The following is a 19,347-nucleotide window of genomic DNA, read 5'->3' as shown; positions in this document are numbered from 1 at the left end:
AAGGCCCAAAACTGGATAGTACAGCGATTTGATCCATGGAACTGCGAAACCACACTGGGATGTCGGTCCTACACAAGATTATTTTCAACAGATATATTTTTGTGTCACAACAGTCAGGAGACACTACTGTTTTTCTTTACGGAAAAAACTACCAAAAGCTGAATAATAGAGATTTTTTACCGTGGGTGGCAAAACCACAGCTATTGTTTACTGGCGTATACCACACTTTTTTAAATAGAGATATTTGCAGCAGAATAGTGAGCGACACACTCAAACTGCTTTTTTTTTAGATACCAAAGGCCCAAAACTGGATAGTACAGCGATTTGACCCGTGGAACTGCGAAACCACACTGGGATGTCGGGCCTACACAAGACTATTTTCAACAGATATATTTTTGTGTCACAACAGTCAGGAGACACTACTGTTTTTCTTTACGGAAAAAACGACCAAAAGCTGAATAATAGAGATTTTTAACCATGGGATAGCAAAACCACAGTTATTGTTTACTGGGGTATACCACACTTTTTTAAATAGAGATATTTGCAGCTGAACAGTAATCGACACACTCAAACTGCTTTTTTTTTAGATACCAAAGGCCCAAAACTGGATAGTACAGCGATTTGACCCGTGGAACTGCGAAACCACACTGGGATGTCGGGCCTACTCAAGACTATTTTCAACAGATATATTTTTGTGTCACAACAGTCAGGAGACACTACTGTTTTTCTTTACGGAATATATATCAAATCCTGAATAATAGAGATTTTTTACCGTGGGATGGCAAAACCATAGTTATTGTTTACGGGGGTATACCACACTTTTTTAAATAGAGATATTAGCGGCTGAACAGTGAGCGACACACTCAAACTGCTTTTTTTTAGATACCAAAGGCCCAAAACTGGATAGTACAGCGATTTGACCCATGGAACTGCGAAACCACAATGGGATGTCGGGCCTACACAAGACTATTTTCAACAGATATATTTTTGTGTCAGAACAGTCAGGAGACCCTACTCTTTTTCTTTACGGAAAAAACTACCAAAAGCTGAATAATAGAGATTTTTTACGATGGGATGGCAAAACCACAGTTATTGTTTACTGGGGTATACCACACTTTTTTAAATAGAGATATTTGCGGCTGACCAGTGAGTGACACACTCAAACTGCTTTTTTTAGATACCAAAGGCCCAAAACTGGATAGTACAGCGATATAACCCGTGCAACTGCGAAACCACACTGGGATGTCGGGCCTCCACAAGACTATTTTCAACAGATATATTTTGGTGTCACATCAGTCAGGAGACACTACTGTTTTTCTTTACGGAAAACATACCAAAACCTGAATAATAGAGATTTTTTACCATGGGATGGCAAAACCACAGTTATTGTTTACTGGGGTATACCACACTTTTTTAAATAGCGATATTTGCGGCTGAACAGTGAACAACACACTCAAAGTGCTTTTTTTTTTTGGATACCAAAGGCCCAAAACTGGATAGTACAGCGATTTGACCCATGGAAGTGCGAAACCACACTGGGATGTCGGGCCTACACAAGACTATTTTCAACAGATATATTTTTGTGTCACAACAGTCAGGAGACACTACTGTTTTTCTTTACGGAAAATATATCAAAACCTGAATAATAGAGATTTTTTACCGTGGGATGGCAAAACCATAGTTATTGTTTACGGGGGTATACCACACTTTTTTAAATAGAGATATTAGCGGCTGAACAGTGAGCGACACACTCAAACTGCTTTTTTTTAGATACCAAAGGCCCAAAACTGGATAGTACAGCGATTTGACCCATGGAACTGCGAAACCACACTGGGATGTCGGGCCTACACAAGACTATTTTCAACAGATATATTTTTGTGTCACAACAGTCAGGAGACCCTACTCTTTTTCTTTACGGAAAAAACTACCAAAAGCTGAATAATAGAGATTTTTTACCGTGGGATGCCAAAACCACAGTTATTGTTTACTGGGGTATACCACACTTTTTTAAATAGAGATATTTGCGGCTGAACAGTGAGCAACACACTCAAACTGCTTTTTTTTTTAGATACCAAAGGCCCAAAACTGGATAGTACAGCGATTTGACCCGAGGAACTGCGAAACCACACTGGGATGTCGGGCCTACACAAGACTATTTTCAACAGATATATTTTTGTGTCACAACAGTCAGGAGACACTACTGTTTTTCTTTACGGAAAAAACTACCAAAAGCTGAATAATAGAGATTTTTTACCGTGGGATGGCAAAACCACAGTTATTGTTTACTGGGGTATACCACACTTTTTTAAATAGAGATATTTGCGGCTGAACAGTGAGCGACACACTCAAACTGCTTTTTTTTTAGATACCAAAGGCCCAAAACTGGATAGTACAGCGATTTGACCCGTGGAACTGCGAAACCACACTGGGATGTCGGGCCTACACAAGGCTATTTTCAACAAATATATTTTTGTGTCACAACAGTCAGAAGACACTACTGTTTTTCTTTACGGAAAAAACTACCAAAAGCTGAATAATAGAGATTTTTTACCGTGGGATGGCAAAACCACAGTTATTGTTTACTGGGGTATACCACACTTTTTTAAATAGAGATATTTGCGGCTGAACAGTGAGCGACACACTCAAACTGCTTTTTTTAGATACCAAAGGCCCAAAACTGGATAGTACAGCGATATAACCCGTGCAACTGCGAAACCACACTGGGATGTCGGACCTTCACAAGACTATTTTCAACAGATATATTTTGGTGTCACATCAGTCAGGAGACACTACTGTTTTTCTTTACGGAAAATATACCAAAACCTGAATAATAGAGATTTTTTACTGTGGGATAGCAAAACCACAGTTATTGTTTACTGGGGTATACCACACTTTTTTAAATAGAGATATTTGCGGCTGAACAGTGAGCGACACACTCAAACTGCTTTTTTTTTAGATACCAAAGGCCCAAAATTGGATAGTACAGCGATTTGACCCGTGGAACTGCGAAACCACACTTGGATGTCGGGCCTACACAAGACTATTTTCAACAGATATATTTTTGTGTCACAACAGTCAGGAGACACTACTGTTTTTCTTTACGGAAAATATACCAAAACCTGAATAATAGAGATTTTTTACCGTGGGATGGCAAAATCACAGTTATTGTTTACTGGGGTATACCACACTTTTTTAAATAGAGATATTTGCGGCAGAACAGTGAGCGACACACTCAAACTGCTTTTTTTTTAGATACCAAAGGCCCAAAACTGGATAGTACAGCGATGTGACCCGTGGAACTGCGAAACCACACTGGGATGTCGGGCCTACACAAGACTATTTTCAACAGATATATTTTTGTGTCACAACAGTCAGGAGACACTACTGTTTTTCTTTTCGGAAAAAACCACCAAACCTGAATAATAAAGATTTTTTACCGTGGGATGGCAAAACCACAGTTATTGTTTACTGGGGTATACCACAATTTTTTAAATAGAGATATTTGCGGCTGAACAGTGAGCGACACACTCAAACTGCTTTTTTTTTAGATAACAAAGGCCCAAAACTGGATAGTACAGCGATTTGACCCGTGGAACTGCGAAAACACACTGGGATGTCGGGCCTACACAAGACTATTTTCAACAGATAAATTTTTGTGTCACGGCAGTCAGGAGACACTACTGTTTTTCTTTATGGAAAAAACTACCAAAAGCTGAATAATAGAGATTTTTTACCGTGGGATGGCAAAACCACAGTTATTGTTTACTGGGGTATACCACACTTTTTTAAATACAGATATTTGCGGCTGAACAGTGAGCGACACACTCAAACTGCTTTTTTTTAGATACCAAAGGCCCAAAACTGGATAGTACAGCGATTTATCCCGTGCAACTGTGAAACCACACAGGGATGTCGGGCCTACACAAGACGATTTTCAACAGATATATTTTTGTGTCACAACAGTCAGGAGACACTACTGTTTTTCTTTACGGAAAAAACTACCAAAAGCTGAATAATAGAGATTTTTTACCGTGGGTGGCAAAACCACAGCTATTGTTTACTGGGGTATACCACACTTTTTTAAATAGAGATATTTGCAGCAGAATAGTGAGCGACACACTCAAACTGCTTTTTTTTTAGATACCCATGGCCCAAAACTGGATAGTACAGCGATTTGACCCGTGGAACTGCGAAACCACACTGGGATGTCGGGCCTACTCAAGACTATTTTCAACAGATATGTTTTTGTGTCACAACAGTCAGGAGACACTACTGTTTTTCTTTTCGGAAAAAACTACCAAACCTGAATAATAAAGATTTTTTACCGTGGGATGGCAAAACCACAGTTATTGTTTACTGGGGTATACCACACTTTTTTAAATAGAGATATTTGCGGCTGAACAGTGAGCGACACACTCAAACTGCTTTTTTTTTAAATACCAAAGGCCCAAAACTGGATAGTGCAGCGATTTAACCCGTGGAACTGCGAAACCACACTGGGATGTCGGGCCTACACAAGACTATTTTCAACAGATATATTTTTGTGTCACAACCGTCAGGAGACACTACAGTTTTTCTTTACGGAAAAAAACTACCAAAAGCTGAATAATAGAGATTTTTACCATGGGATGGCAAAACCACAGTTATTGTTTACTGGGGTATACCACACTTTTTTAAATAGAGATATTTGCGGCTGAACAGTGAGCGACACACTCAAACTGCTTTTTTTTTAGATACCAAAGGCCCAAAACTGGATAGTACAGCGATTTGACCCGTGGAACTGCGAAACCACTCTGGGATGTCGGGCCTACACAAGACTATTTTCAACAGATATATTTTTGTGTCACAACAGTCAGGAGACCCTACTCTTTTTCTTTATGGAAAAAACTACCAAAAGCTGAATAATAGAGATTTTTTACCATGGGATGGCAAAACCACAGTTATTGTTTACTGGGGTATACCACACTTTTTTAAATAGAGATATTTGCGGCTGAACAGTGAGTGACACACTCAAACTGCTTTTTTTAGATACCAAAGGCCCAAAACTGGATAGTACAGCGATATAACCCGTGCAACTGCGAAACCACACTGGGATGTCGGGCCTTCACAAGACTATTTTCAACAGATATATTTTGGTGTCACATCAGTCAGGAGACACTACTGTTTTTCTTTACGGAAAATATACCAAAACCTGAATAATAGAGATTTTTTACTGTGGGATAGCAAAACCACAGTTATTGTTTACTGGGGTATAAGACACTTTTTCAAATAGAGATATTTGCGGCTGAACAGTGAGCGACACACTCAAACTGCTTTTTTTTTAGATACCAAAGGCCCAAAACTGGATAGTACAGCGATTTGACCCGTGGAACTGCGAAACCACACTGGGATGTCGGGCCTACACAAGACTATTTTCAACAGATATATTTTTGTGTCACAACAGTCAGGAGACACTACTGTTTTTCTTTACGGAAAATATACCAAAACCTGAATAATAGAGATTTTTTACCGTGGGATGGCAAAATCACAGTTATTGTTTACTGGGGTATACCACACTTTTTTAAATAGAGATATTTGCGGCAGAACAGTGAGCGACACACTCAAACTGCTTTTTTTTTAGATACCAAAGTCCCAAAACTGGATAGTACAGCGATTTGACTCGTGGAACTGCGAAACCACACTGGGATGTCGGGCCTACACAAGACTATTTTCAACAGATATATTTTTGTGTCACAACAGTCAGGAGACACTACTGTTTTTCTTTACGGAAAAAACTACCAAAAGCTGAATAATAGAGATTTTTTACCGTGGGATGCCAAAACCACAGTTATTGTTTACTGGGGTATACCACACTTTTTTAAATAGAGATATTTGCGGCTGAACAGTGAGCAACACACTCAAACTGCTTTTTTTTTTAGATACCAAAGGCCCAAAACTGGATAGTACAGCGATTTGACCCGTGGAACTGCGAAACCACACTGGGATGTCGGGCCTACACAAGACTATTTTCAACAGATATATTTTTGTGTCACAACAGTCAGGAGACAATACTGTTTTTCTTTACGGAAAAAACTACCAAACCTGAATAATAAAGATTTTTTACCGTGGGATGGCAAAACCACAGTTATTGTTTACTGGGGTATACCACACTTTTTTAAATAGAGATATTTGCGGCTGAACAGTGAGCGACACACTCAAACTGCTTTTTTTTTAGATAACAAAGGCCCAAAACTGGATAGTACAGCGATTTGACCCGTGGAACTGCGAAAACACACTGGGATGTCGGGCCTACACAAGACTATTTTCAACAGATAAATTTTTGTGTCACGGCAGTCAGGAGACACTACTGTTTTTCTTTACGGAAAAAACTACCAAAAGCTGAATAATAGAGATTTTTTACCGTGGGATGGCAAAACCACAGTTATTGTTTACTGGGGTATACCACACTTTTTTAAATAGAGATATTTGCGGCTGAACAGTGAGCGACACACTCAAACTGCTTTTTTTAGATACCAAAGGCCCAAAACTGGATAGTACAGCGATATAACCCGTGCAACTGCGAAACCACACTGGGATGTCGGACCTTCACAAGACTATTTTCAACAGATATATTTTGGTGTCACATCAGTCAGGAGACACTACTGTTTTTCTTTACGGAAAATATACCAAAACCTGAATAATAGAGATTTTTTACTGTGGGATAGCAAAACCACAGTTATTGTTTACTGGGGTATACCACACTTTTTTAAATAGAGATATTTGCGGCTGAACAGTGAGCGACACACTCAAACTGCTTTTTTTTTAGATACCAAAGGCCCAAAATTGGATAGTACAGCGATTTGACCCGTGGAACTGCGAAACCACACTTGGATGTCGGGCCTACACAAGACTATTTTCAACAGATATATTTTTGTGTCACAACAGTCAGGAGACACTACTGTTTTTCTTTACGGAAAATATACCAAAACCTGAATAATAGAGATTTTTTACCGTGGGATGGCAAAATCACAGTTATTGTTTACTGGGGTATACCACACTTTTTTAAATAGAGATATTTGCGGCAGAACAGTGAGCGACACACTCAAACTGCTTTTTTTTTAGATACCAAAGGCCCAAAACTGGATAGTACAGCGATTTGACCCGTGGAACTGCGATACCACACTGGGATGTCGGGCCTACACAAGACTATTTTCAACAGATATATTTTTGTGTCACAACAGTCAGGAGACACTACTGTTTTTCTTTTCGGAAAAAACTACCAAACCTGAATAATAAAGATTTTTTACCGTGGGATGGCAAAACCACAGTTATTGTTTACTGGCGTATACCACACTTTTTTAAATAGAGATATTTGCGGCTGAACAGTGAGCGACACACTCAAACTGCTTTTTTTTTAGATAACAAAGGCCCAAAACTGGATAGTACAGCGATTTGACCCGTGGAACTGCGAAAACACACTGGGATGTCGGGCCTACACAAGACTATTTTCAACAGATAAATTTTTGTGTCACGGCAGTCAGGAGACACTACTGTTTTTCATTACGGAAAAAACTACCAAAAGCTGAATAATAGAGATTTTTTACCGTGGGATGGCAAAACCACAGTTATTGTTTACTGGGGTATACCACACTTTTTTAAATAGAGATATTTGCGGCTGAACAGTGAGCGACACACTCAAACTGCTTTTTTTTAGATACCAAAGGCCCAAAACTGGATAGTACAGCGATTTATCCCGTGCAACTGTGAAACCACACAGGGATGTCGGGCCTACACAAGACGATTTTCAACAGATATATTTTGGTGTCACATCAGACAGGAGACACTACTGTTTTTCTTTACGGAAAATATACCAAAACCTGAATAATAGAGATTTTTTACCGTGGGATAGCAAAACCACAGTTATTGTTTACTGGGGTATACCACACTTTTCTAAATAGAGATATTTGCGGCTGAACAGTGAGCGACACACTCAAACTGCTTTTTTTTTAGATACCAAAGGCCCAAAACTGGATAGTACAGCGATTTGATCCATGGAACTGCGAAACCACACTGGGATGTCGGTCCTACACAAGATTATTTTCAACAGATATATTTTTGTGTCACAACAGTCAGGAGACACTACTGTTTTTCTTTACGGAAAAAACTACCAAAAGCTGAATAATAGAGATTTTTTACCGTGGGTGGCAAAACCACAGCTATTGTTTACTGGGGTATACCACACTTTTTTAAATAGAGATATTTGCAGCAGAATAGTGAGCGACACACTCAAACTGCTTTTTTTTTAGATACCAAAGGCCCAAAACTGGATAGTACAGCGATTTGACCCGTGGAACTGCGAAACCACACTGGGATGTCGGGCCTACACAAGACTATTTTCAACAGATATATTTTTGTGTCACAACAGTCAGGAGACACTACTGTTTTTCTTTACGGAAAAAACGACCAAAAGCTGAATAATAGAGATTTTTAACCATGGGATAGCAAAACCACAGTTATTGTTTACTGGGGTATACCACACTTTTTTAAATAGAGATATTTGCAGCTAAACAGTGATCGACACACTCAAACTGCTTTTTTTTTAGATACCAAAGGCCCAAAACTGGATAGTACAGCGATTTGACCCGTGGAACTGCGAAACCACACTGGGATGTCGGGCCTACTCAAGACTATTTTCAACAGATATGTTTTTGTGTCACAACAGTCAGGAGACACTACTGTTTTTCTTTTCGGAAAAAACTACCAAACCTGAATAATAAAGATTTTTTACCGTGGGATGGCAAAACCACAGTTATTGTTTACTGGGGTATACCACACTTTTTTAAATAGAGATATTTGCGGCTGAACAGTGAGCGACACACTCAAACTGCTTTTTTTTTAAATAACAAAGGCCCAAAACTGGATAGTGCAGCGATTTAACCCTTGGAACTGCGAAACCACACTGGGATGTCGGGCCTACACAAGACTATTTTCAACAGATATATTTTTGTGTCACAACCGTCAGGAGACACTACTGTTTTTCTTTACGGAAAAAAACTACCAAAAGCTGAATAATAGAGATTTTTTACTGTGGGATAGCAAAACCACAGTTATTGTTTACTGGGGTATACCACACTTTTTCAAATAGAGATATTTGCGGCTGAACAGTGAGCGACACACTCAAACTGCTTTTTTTTTAGATACCAAAGGCCCAAAACTGGATAGTACAGCGATTTGACCCGTGGAACTGCGAAACCACACTGGGATGTCGGGCCTACACAAGACTATTTTCAACAGATATATTTTTGTGTCACAACAGTCAGGAGACACTACTGTTTTTCTTTACGGAAAATATACCAAAACCTGAATAATAGAGATTTTTTACCGTGGGATGGCAAAATCACAGTTATTGTTTACTGGGGTATACCACACTTTTTTAAATAGAGATATTTGCGGCAGAACAGTGAGCGACACACTCAAACTGCTTTTTTTTTAGATACCAAAGTCCCAAAACTGGATAGTACAGCGATTTGACTCGTGGAACTGCGAAACCACACTGGGATGTCGGGCCTACACAAGACTATTTTCAACAGATATATTTTTGTGTCACAACAGTCAGGAGACACTACTGTTTTTCTTTTCGGAAAAAACTACCAAACCTGAATAATAAAGATTTTTTACCGTGGGATGGCAAAACCACAGTTATTGTTTACTGAGGTATACCACACTTTTTTAAATACAGATATTTGCGGCTGAACAGTGAGCGACACACTCAAACTGCTTTTTTTTAGATACCAAAGGCCCAAAACTGGATAGTACAGCGATTTATCCCGTGCAACTGTGAAACCACACTGGGATGTCGGGCCTACACAAGACTATTTTCAACAGATATATTTTGGTGTCACATCAGGCAGGAGACACTACTGTTTTTCTTTACGGAAAATATACCAAAACCTGAATAATAGAGATTTTTTACCGTGGGATAGCAAAACCACAGTTATTGTTTACTGGGGTATACCACACTTTTCTAAATAGAGATATTTGCGGCTGAACAGTGAGCGACACACTCAAACTGCTTTTTTTTTAGATACCAAAGGCCCAAAACTGGATAGTACAGCGATTTGATCCATGGAACTGCGAAACCACACTGGGATGTCGGTCCTACACAAGATTATTTTCAACAGATATATTTTTGTGTCACAACAGTCAGGAGACACTACTGTTTTTCTTTACGGAAAAAACTACCAAAAGCTGAATAATAGAGATTTTTTACCGTGGGTGGCAAAACCACAGCTATTGTTTACTGGGGTATACCACACTTTTTTAAATAGAGATATTTGCAGCAGAATAGTGAGCGACACACTCAAACTGCTTTTTTTTTAGATACCAAAGGCCCAAAACTGGATAGTACAGCGATTTGACCCGTGGAACTGCGAAACCACACTGGGATGTCGTGCCTACACAAGACTATTTTCAACAGATATATTTTTGTGTCACAACAGTCAGGAGACACTACTGTTTTTCTTTACGTAAAAAATGACCAAAAGCTGAATAATAGAGGTTTTTAACCGTGGGATAGCAAAACCACAGTTATTGTTTACTGGGGTATACCACACTTTTTTAAATAGAGATATTTGCGGCTGAACAGTGATCGACACACTCAAACTGCTTTTTTTTAGATACCAAAGGCCCAAAACTGGATAGTACAGCGATTTATCCCGTGCAACTGTGAAACCACACAGGGATGTCGGGCCTACACAAGACTATTTTCAACAGATATATTTTGGTGTCACATCAGGCAGGAGACACTACTGTTTTTCTTTACGGAAAATATACCAATACCTGAATAATAGAGATTTTTTACCGTGGGATAGCAAAACCACAGTTATTGTTTACTGGGGTATACCACACTTTTCTAAATAGAGATATTTGCGGCTGAACAGTGAGCGACACACTCAAACTGCTTTTTTTTTAGATACCAAAGGCCCAAAACTGGATAGTACAGCGATTTGATCCATGGAACTGCGAAACCACACTGGGATGTCGGTCCTACACAAGATTATTTTCAACAGATATATTTTTGTGTCACAACAGTCAGGAGACACTACTGTTTTTCTTTACGGAAAAAACTACCAAAAGCTGAATAATAGAGATTTTTTACCGTGGGTGGCAAAACCACAGCTATTGTTTACTGGGGTATACCACACTTTTTTAAATAGAGATATTTGCAGCAGAATAGTGAGCGACACACTCAAACTGCTTTTTTTTTAGATACCAAAGGCCCAAAACTGGATAGTACAGCGATTTGACCCGTGGAACTGCGAAACCACACTGGGATGTCGGGCCTACACAAGACTATTTTCAACAGATATATTTTTGTGTCACAATAGTCAGGAGACACTACTGTTTTTCTTTACGGAAAAAATGACCAAAAGCTGAATATTCTAGATTTTTAACCGTGGGATAGCAAAACCACAGTTATTGTTTACTGGGGTATACCACACTTTTTTAAATAGAGATATTTGCGGCTGAACAGTGATCGACACACTCAAACTGCTTTTTTTTTAGATACCAAAGGCCCAAAACTGGATAGTACAGCGATTTGACCCGTGGAACTGCGAAACCACACTGGGATGTCAGGCCTACTCAAGACTATTTTCAACAGATATATTTTTGTGTCACAACAGTCAGGAGACACTACTGTTTTTCTTTTCGGAAAAAATTACCAAACCTGAATAATAAAGATTTTTTACCGTGGGATGGCAAAACCACAGTTATTGTTTACTGGGGTATACCACACTTTTTTAAATAGAGATATTTGCGGCTGAACAGTGAGCGACACACTCAAACTGCTTTTTTTTTTAGATACCAAAGGCCCAAAACTGGATAGTACAGCGATTTAACCCGTGGAACTGCGAAACCACACTGGGATGTCGGGCCTACACAAGACTATTTTCAACAGATATATTTTTGTGTCACAACAGTCAGGAGACACTACTGTTTTTCTTTACAGAAAAAACTACCAAAAGCTGAATAATAGAGATTTTTTACCGTGGGATGGCAAAACCACAGTTATTGTTTCCTGGGGTATACCACACTTTTTTAGATATATAGATTTGCGGCTGAACAGTGAGCGACACACTCAAACTGTTATTTTTTTTAGATACAAATGGCCCAAAATGGATAATACAGAGGTTTGAACTGTGGAAGTGCAAAACAACACTTCTGTTTCTCTAGCCTACACCAGACTATTTTCAACAGTTATATTTGTGTCTGAAAAATCAGAGACACGCTTCTGTTTGGGGGGGTGGGGGACACACCAAAAGGTTAATAAGACGGGTATTTGTACAGTGTGAAGGAGGAAAAAAAAATGAGGATTTAGATGAAAAAAAAGGATTTTTCCTGGCCCCCGACACCTGGTGCTAAGTCCAGCAATTTCAGCAACAGGAGCACACAGGACTGTAATGCAGCGTTTGCTGGTATAACCACTGTATCTCCTATACAGCCTGCCTGCCTGGTATCTGGGAAGGATATTAGTCCTGAAAGGACTGTTTGTTTGTTCTTGCAGCCTTTACAGACCCTACACTAACTATTTCGCAGTTTATATCTCTCCCTAAATCAGCAGCGCTGTCCCTACACTGTCTAATCCGGAGCGACTGTGTCCAAGATGGCGGCACCCGGTTTTAAATACTCGAGGTGACGCTGTGCGGCCAGCCAATCACTGTAATACCCACAACCAACAATGCTGCAGCAATACAGTGATTGGCTGGCAATCCTTGCATGTTCATTGGCTCTGTAAAGAGCGCCAAACATGCAGGGCGGAGACCCGAGCTCCCGCCCGAGTAACCCGGAAATGCTGGGTGCTCGCCGAACATCCCGAGTAGCGTGATGCTCGGGCGAGTACCGAGCAGTGTCGAGCATGTTCACTCAACACTATTAAAGACCTTTCAGTCTGAAACGCGTATGCTGCAGAACATCCCCCAAAGGGGTTGTGACTTCTATATACTGCTTTGATACGTACCTAATAAATATGATGATTTTATGAAGATCCTTGACTCTGGAATCCTGCTCTTTAATATACTTTCCCAGCAGCACTGCCAGTCTCTGAGCCTAGGACTTCAAAGTGGGTGAAATAACTTTTTTTTGCCTTTTCATGTTACTAGGTAAGTACTCACATGGAAATTAATTTACAACAACAAAAGTATTGTTGTGGCACATATGGTTGTTAAATTCGACTACTAAACAGTTTCAAAACGTTAACCTTTTTTTTTTTGCTTCTTCATTTTTATCTATTTATTTTTTATTTGTTATTGCCCTTCAAGAACAAAAATGCAACAAAATCCAAAATGCTATCTTGCAATGTAGATATGCATGTGTTCAAAACAATAACATATATATTTACATGATTAAAAAAAATGAAAAAGCACAAAGAAAGGAATTATTTTTTAATTTCTCCAGGTGAACAACTTCAAGACATTTAAGTGGTAAGAAATTAAAATGAGCAGAGTGCTATATTGCTATAAACTGATGATATAATGATTTTAATGCTTTTCTTATAAACAGTACCATGCCTCATTATGAAAAATTGCTTGGCAGTCGAAAAGAATTTACATCAAGTTTTAAGAAGAATGACCTCAGGAGACAAATGGTTATCTGCAGTTACTGCTGTGTCTTCAAAACCCACATCCACTTGGGAGTATGAAAAGGTCTGCTTGCCCAAAGAGAAATGTTAATGGATCAAATGGCAAAGATTTCAGAAAGCACATCCAAATGAATCTGAATTCCGAATGTGATATGTTTCTTTTGGTTATTTTTCCATTGCATTTCATTTAAATTGTATGTGTTATGAAAGAAAAAAATATTAATTTCTGTTTCCCCTGTCTTCACCATAAATATGATTCCACAAATAAGATTAATATGTATGATTACCTCCATATGAATAAGGGAATCTAGGTAAGTAAAGAATTGGAATGGTTAAAATGCAACATCAGTAATTTTGTCTTATGAAAAGTAGATAACATGGGTGGTGGTGATAATGGTAAGGTGTGTGTGTTTGGGGTTGAGAGGACACACCCATACATTTATGTCATGTAGTATGTATAATAGTGTAAGGAATCATTACTTTTGTGAATTGTAGACACAAACACAAATGTAAGCAGTAGTGATGAGCGAGCACTATAATGCTTGGGTATTCGTTGCTCGGGTCAAGCAAATTGGAATACTCGGGTGCTCGACCCGAGCAACGAGCCCAATGTAAGTCTATGGGAAACTCGAGCATTTTTCAGGCGGCTCCCCCCGGTGGTCTGCAGTGGGCCTAAAAATTGCCCAAACGATGGGAACAGTGCTCAAACGACATGGGAACAGCATGGGGAAGACCCCTGGAAGCATTTATGACTCCCAGGTCACTGGTGTCAACAACGTTGTCACAGGTATTAAGCCACTGTTACGGACTCACAATAAAACATACCAAAACGAAAAAAACAAAATGAATTTTCCTGGGAAATATGTTAAGGAACATCCTTTCCATGACATGTACAATGCATATAAAGCAAAATAAATCACCAAAAACAAAAATAATCCTCCACACCTTAGGCTATGTGCACACGTAGCGTTTTTGATGCATTTTTGCACTTTTGCATTGCTTTCAACAAAGACGAATGCATTCACTGGGAAATATCATTTTAACATTTTACAACCTTATCTGGCCATGTGGTGTGTGACACGTCAACAGACACATGCATACAGTGCTGAAAAGACATGGGAACAGCATGGGGAAGACCTCTGGAAGCATTTCTGACTCCCAGGTCACTGCCAAAAAGTGTGCCCATCATAAGTGATCCTTGGCGCATGTGAAGATGCCTCCTGCCATGCACCTGTCATTGCAGACTTGCAACAATCACCTTACACATCCTTGTCCCAGTGCAGCGTTCAGTTGTCCCTACCCCATTCCTTGGAATGCTAGCGCAAGTATGCAGCCAGCCACCCACACTCCCACAGGCTGCAATACTATACTGCCAAATTTTTGACAGCAGCTTGCACTTGAAATGTGGCCTTTTAGGCTCGTGGAGGCGGAGGCTTTTCATAACCTCATGCTGGCGGCAGCCGGGTGTCCATACTCGGTCCCCACTGTTTCTCCCGGTGTCGCCTCCGCCTTCCACAAGCACGGGTCTCACAACATTACCCGTGCCCTCCCCAGTGCACTTACTGGGAAGGACCGCCTAACCACAAACACGTGGACAGGTGAATGTGGCCAGGGACGGTACGAAACCAGTCCACAACTTTTTTTGCTGAGAGTAGTATTTAGCTCGATGAAAGTACTGGCATAGTGGGAAACCATATCTACCCTGCGTGACATTAATCCCAGGAAGTCCTCTAATGCAGCTTGTTGCAGAAGCAATCGCAGCCCATCCAACATCAACTCGCCGTTGTCGGTGGTGCTTTGACACACACACACATCTTTCTTTGCGCATTTAATTTCATGAATACAGAGTTGGACAATGGCCTGATCTGTAATTAAGTTTGAGAAATAACATGCATAAGCATGGCTGATCCACATTAAAAAAGCAGCCATAGAGTGTCCGGGAACATTTCCCCACACTTTTCTTAGCCAGGGCTGCTTTTCGGCAGGGTTGGACGGGCCCACCAGAGAACTGGAGACTCCTCCGGCGGGCCCTGGCTTCTCCTTCAGGAGAGTTCATAGTGCCGAGGTGAGGCCATGATGATGATAGAGGCCACCATCTTCTTAGTTTTCTGTTACTTGGAATGCAAGTGCAAGTAAGCAGCAAGCCACCCACCCACAGGCAGCAACAATAAACTGCCAGATTTCTGGGCAGCTTTTTGCACTTAAAATATGGCCTTTTAATCTCGTGGAGGCGGAAGCTTTTCCCAAACTCATGCCGGCGGCGGCCGTGTGTCCATACTCGGTCCCCAGCCACCACTGCTTCTCCCGATGTCGTCTACGCCTTCCACAAGCACGGGTCCCACAACATTACCCGTGCCCTCCCCATTGCTCTTACTGGGAAGGACCGCCTAACCACAAACACGTGGACAGGTGAATGTAGCCAGGGACGGTACGGAGCCAGTCCACAACTTTTTTTGCTGAGAGTTGTCTTTAGCTCGGTGAAAGTACTGGCATAGAGGGAAACCGTATCTACTCCAGCTGTCATTTCTACGTCACCAGGTTCCGCCCATTGTCACACACGACCATGTCTGGCTGTATGTTCAGCGGAGAGAGCAACAGATTAGGCTGCTGTGTTACAGCTTTCAACAACTCTGCTGCGCTGAGCGGTTTGTAAATGAAGCAATAAGCATGTTATCTTCAGCACAGCCTGTTGCCACTAGGCTAAGGCAGTGCTGCAGTGCTGTCATTTCGGAGAAGGAGGAGGAGGTGCATGAGCTGAACAATGTGATTACATTGAGGTTAAATTGGTGACGCTGTTTTTATACTAAAGAAAGATCCTATTGTTTTGGTTTTTTTTACGTTATTTTTTAAGACAAATGCATTCACCGGGAAATGTCATTTTAACATTTTACAACCTTATCTGGCAATGTGGTGTGTGACACATCATCAGACACATCCTGTTTTATTTATGATGGAGGGACTCTGAAAGTCATAAAACCTATTTTTATAGGGACATCAGACGGCCCTTACTATTCTTAAAAGGCCAGCAGTCGGCCCTCACTATTGTTAGAGAGCCATCAGCCGGCCATGCTTTGCTATTTCCATTATTAACAAGTAGGTCTCCTATACTGTTATTGCGTATCCAGACTGCAAGGGCTGCCAAAAGTTTGAACGCAACCCAATACCCCTTTGAAGAGACATAGAGGAGGTTCTCAGTAAAAAAAATGTTCTCATTATAAAGGAGCGGGTCTCCTAAAGTGGTAATGCCCATGCTGTGACTGCAAGGGCTGCCAAATTTGGGAAAAACCCTACTGAGAATTTAAAGACACATAGAGCAGGGCCACAGTAACGACAAATTCCCATTAGAAAGGAGAGAGTCTGCTATACAGTTATATGGTATGAAGTGAGTCCAACCACTGACAATTTTAGGAAAAACCCCACTAAGAAATTAAAGACACACAGAGCAGGGCCACAGTAACGAGTAATGCATGTTCCCATTAGAAAGGAAAGAGTCTGCTATACAGTTATAGGGTATGCAGTGAGTCCAACAGCTGACCAATTTTAGGAAAAACCCCACTAAGAATTTAAAGACCCATAGAGCAGGGCCACAGTAACGACAAATTCCCATAAGAAAGGAGAGAGTTTGCTATACAGTTATAGGGTATGCAGTGAGTCTAATGGCTGACCAAATTTAGGAAAAACCCCACTAAGAATTCAAAGACACATAAAGCAGGGCCACAGTAACAAGTACGACAAGTTCCCATTAGAAAGGAGAGGGTCTGCTAAACAGTTATAGGGTATGCAGTGAGTCCAACGGCTGACCAATTTTAGGAAAAACCCCACTAAGAATTTAAAGACACATAGAGCCGGGCCACAGTAATAACAGATTCCCATTAGAAAGGAGAGAGTCTGCTATATAGTTATAGGGTATGCAGTGAGTCCAAAGGCTGACCAATTTTAGGAAAAACCTCACTAAGAATTTTAAGACACATAGAGCAGGGCCACAGTAACGACAAATTCCCATGAGAAAGGAGAGAATCTGCAATACAGCTATAGGGTATGCAGTGAGTCTAACGGCTGACCAAATTCAGGAAAAACCCCACTAAGAATTTAAAGACACATAGAGCAGGGCCACAGTAACAAGTACGACATGTTCTCATTAGAAAGTAGAGGGTCTGGTATACAGTTATAGGGTATGCAGTGAGTCCAACGGCTGACCAATTTTAGGAATAACCCCACTAAAAATTTAAAGATACATAGAGCAGTGTCACAGTAATGACAAATTCCCATTAGAAAGGAGAGCGTATCCCATAGTGTTGGCCTGTGCAGTGAATGCAAGGGCTGTCAAAAATTTGGAGGCACTTCAATGCCCCTTGAAAGAGACGTGGAGGAGGGCCTCATAAAAAAATGTTCCCATTAGAAAGGAGCGGGCCTCCTACACTTGTAATTCCCATGCACTAAGTGTATAGGCTGACAAACATTTACTCCTGCGGGGTATACATGAACATACTGTATAAAATTTTTTTTTTACCGGCATCATAAACACCCTTTAAAAAACTGATGTGGGTGTTGCATCACGGACCACGGTCAACCTGGTGATATGGTGGTGGAGGATGAGGAGAAGGAGGAGGACAAGAGCAAAAAGCAAAAATCAGGAAGCGTATACCCATGTGTGGGTATGAAAAGGTGCATAGAAATACACCTCCCAAGAAAAGACACTGGATTTGAGTTTATGTTACGCTGCTTTCATTCGGTGGTGTTGAGAAGTCAGGCCCAATCCAGCCCTTGTTCATTTTTATAAGAGTCAGCCTGTCAGCAATTTCAGTTGACAGGTGAATGCGCTTATCAGTTATAATTCCACCAGCGTCACTAAAAACCCGCTCTGATAAAACGCTGGCGGCAGGGCAGGCCAGAAACTCCAAGGCATAGAGAGCCAGTTCATTCCACGTATCCAGCTTGGATACCCAATAATTATAAGGCACAGCAGAATCACGGAGGACATTGGTAAGGTCGGCAAGGTACTCCCTCAGCATCTTCCCAAACTTTGCACTCCTTGTCAGAGTACCCTGCGCCTCAGGGCCTGTGTGATGGGACGGTCTGAGAAAACTCTCCCAAAACTTTGACAGTGTTCCCCTGCCTCTGCTGGATTGAAGTTGTGTCTCTCTTGCCTGTACTCCTTGGTTGTCCAACGAACTGTGCTCTCTGCTGCCAGCGTTTTCAGATGGGAATTTTTTTATTAGTTCCGCAACAAGGGCTTTCTGGTACAGCCCCATTTTTGTAGACCTGTCCGCCTCAGGAATAAGAGATATAAAGATTTCCTGTAGTGTGGGGCTAGAAGTGCCACCAACCAGTAATGACTGTCACCCAAAATTTTGAGAACGCGAGGGTCATGGGAAAGGCAGCGTAACATAAACTCAGCCATGCGTGCCAGACTACTAACAGGCAAGACTTCCGTGTCCTCACCAAGAGGATGAGTGACCATGCTCTCCTCCTTCTCCTCCTCCTCCTCCTCTCTGTCCTGTGGCCATCCACGATGAACAGACTGTATGACAGCTGTGCAGGTAGTACCGTCTATAGTGCATGAAACTAGCTCCTGTCCTTCCTCCTCCTCCTCCTCTTCCTTATTGTCACCCAATCCACGTTAGGATGAGATGAGGCTTGGCTGTGTGTAATCACCCTGTATGGTTTCCTGCTCCATCTCATCGTGCTCCGCCTGCAATGCATCTTCTTTGATTGTGAGCAGAGAGCGT

This window comes from Phyllobates terribilis, unplaced genomic scaffold, assembly GCF_046119375.1.
Source record: "Phyllobates terribilis strain yellow unplaced genomic scaffold, ASM4611937v1 Scaffold_4__5_contigs__length_816908805, whole genome shotgun sequence".
Lineage (NCBI taxonomy): Eukaryota > Metazoa > Chordata > Amphibia > Anura > Dendrobatidae > Phyllobates > Phyllobates terribilis.
The sequence above is the reverse complement of the archived record's forward strand: the minus strand, read 5'-3'. Positions refer to the sequence as shown.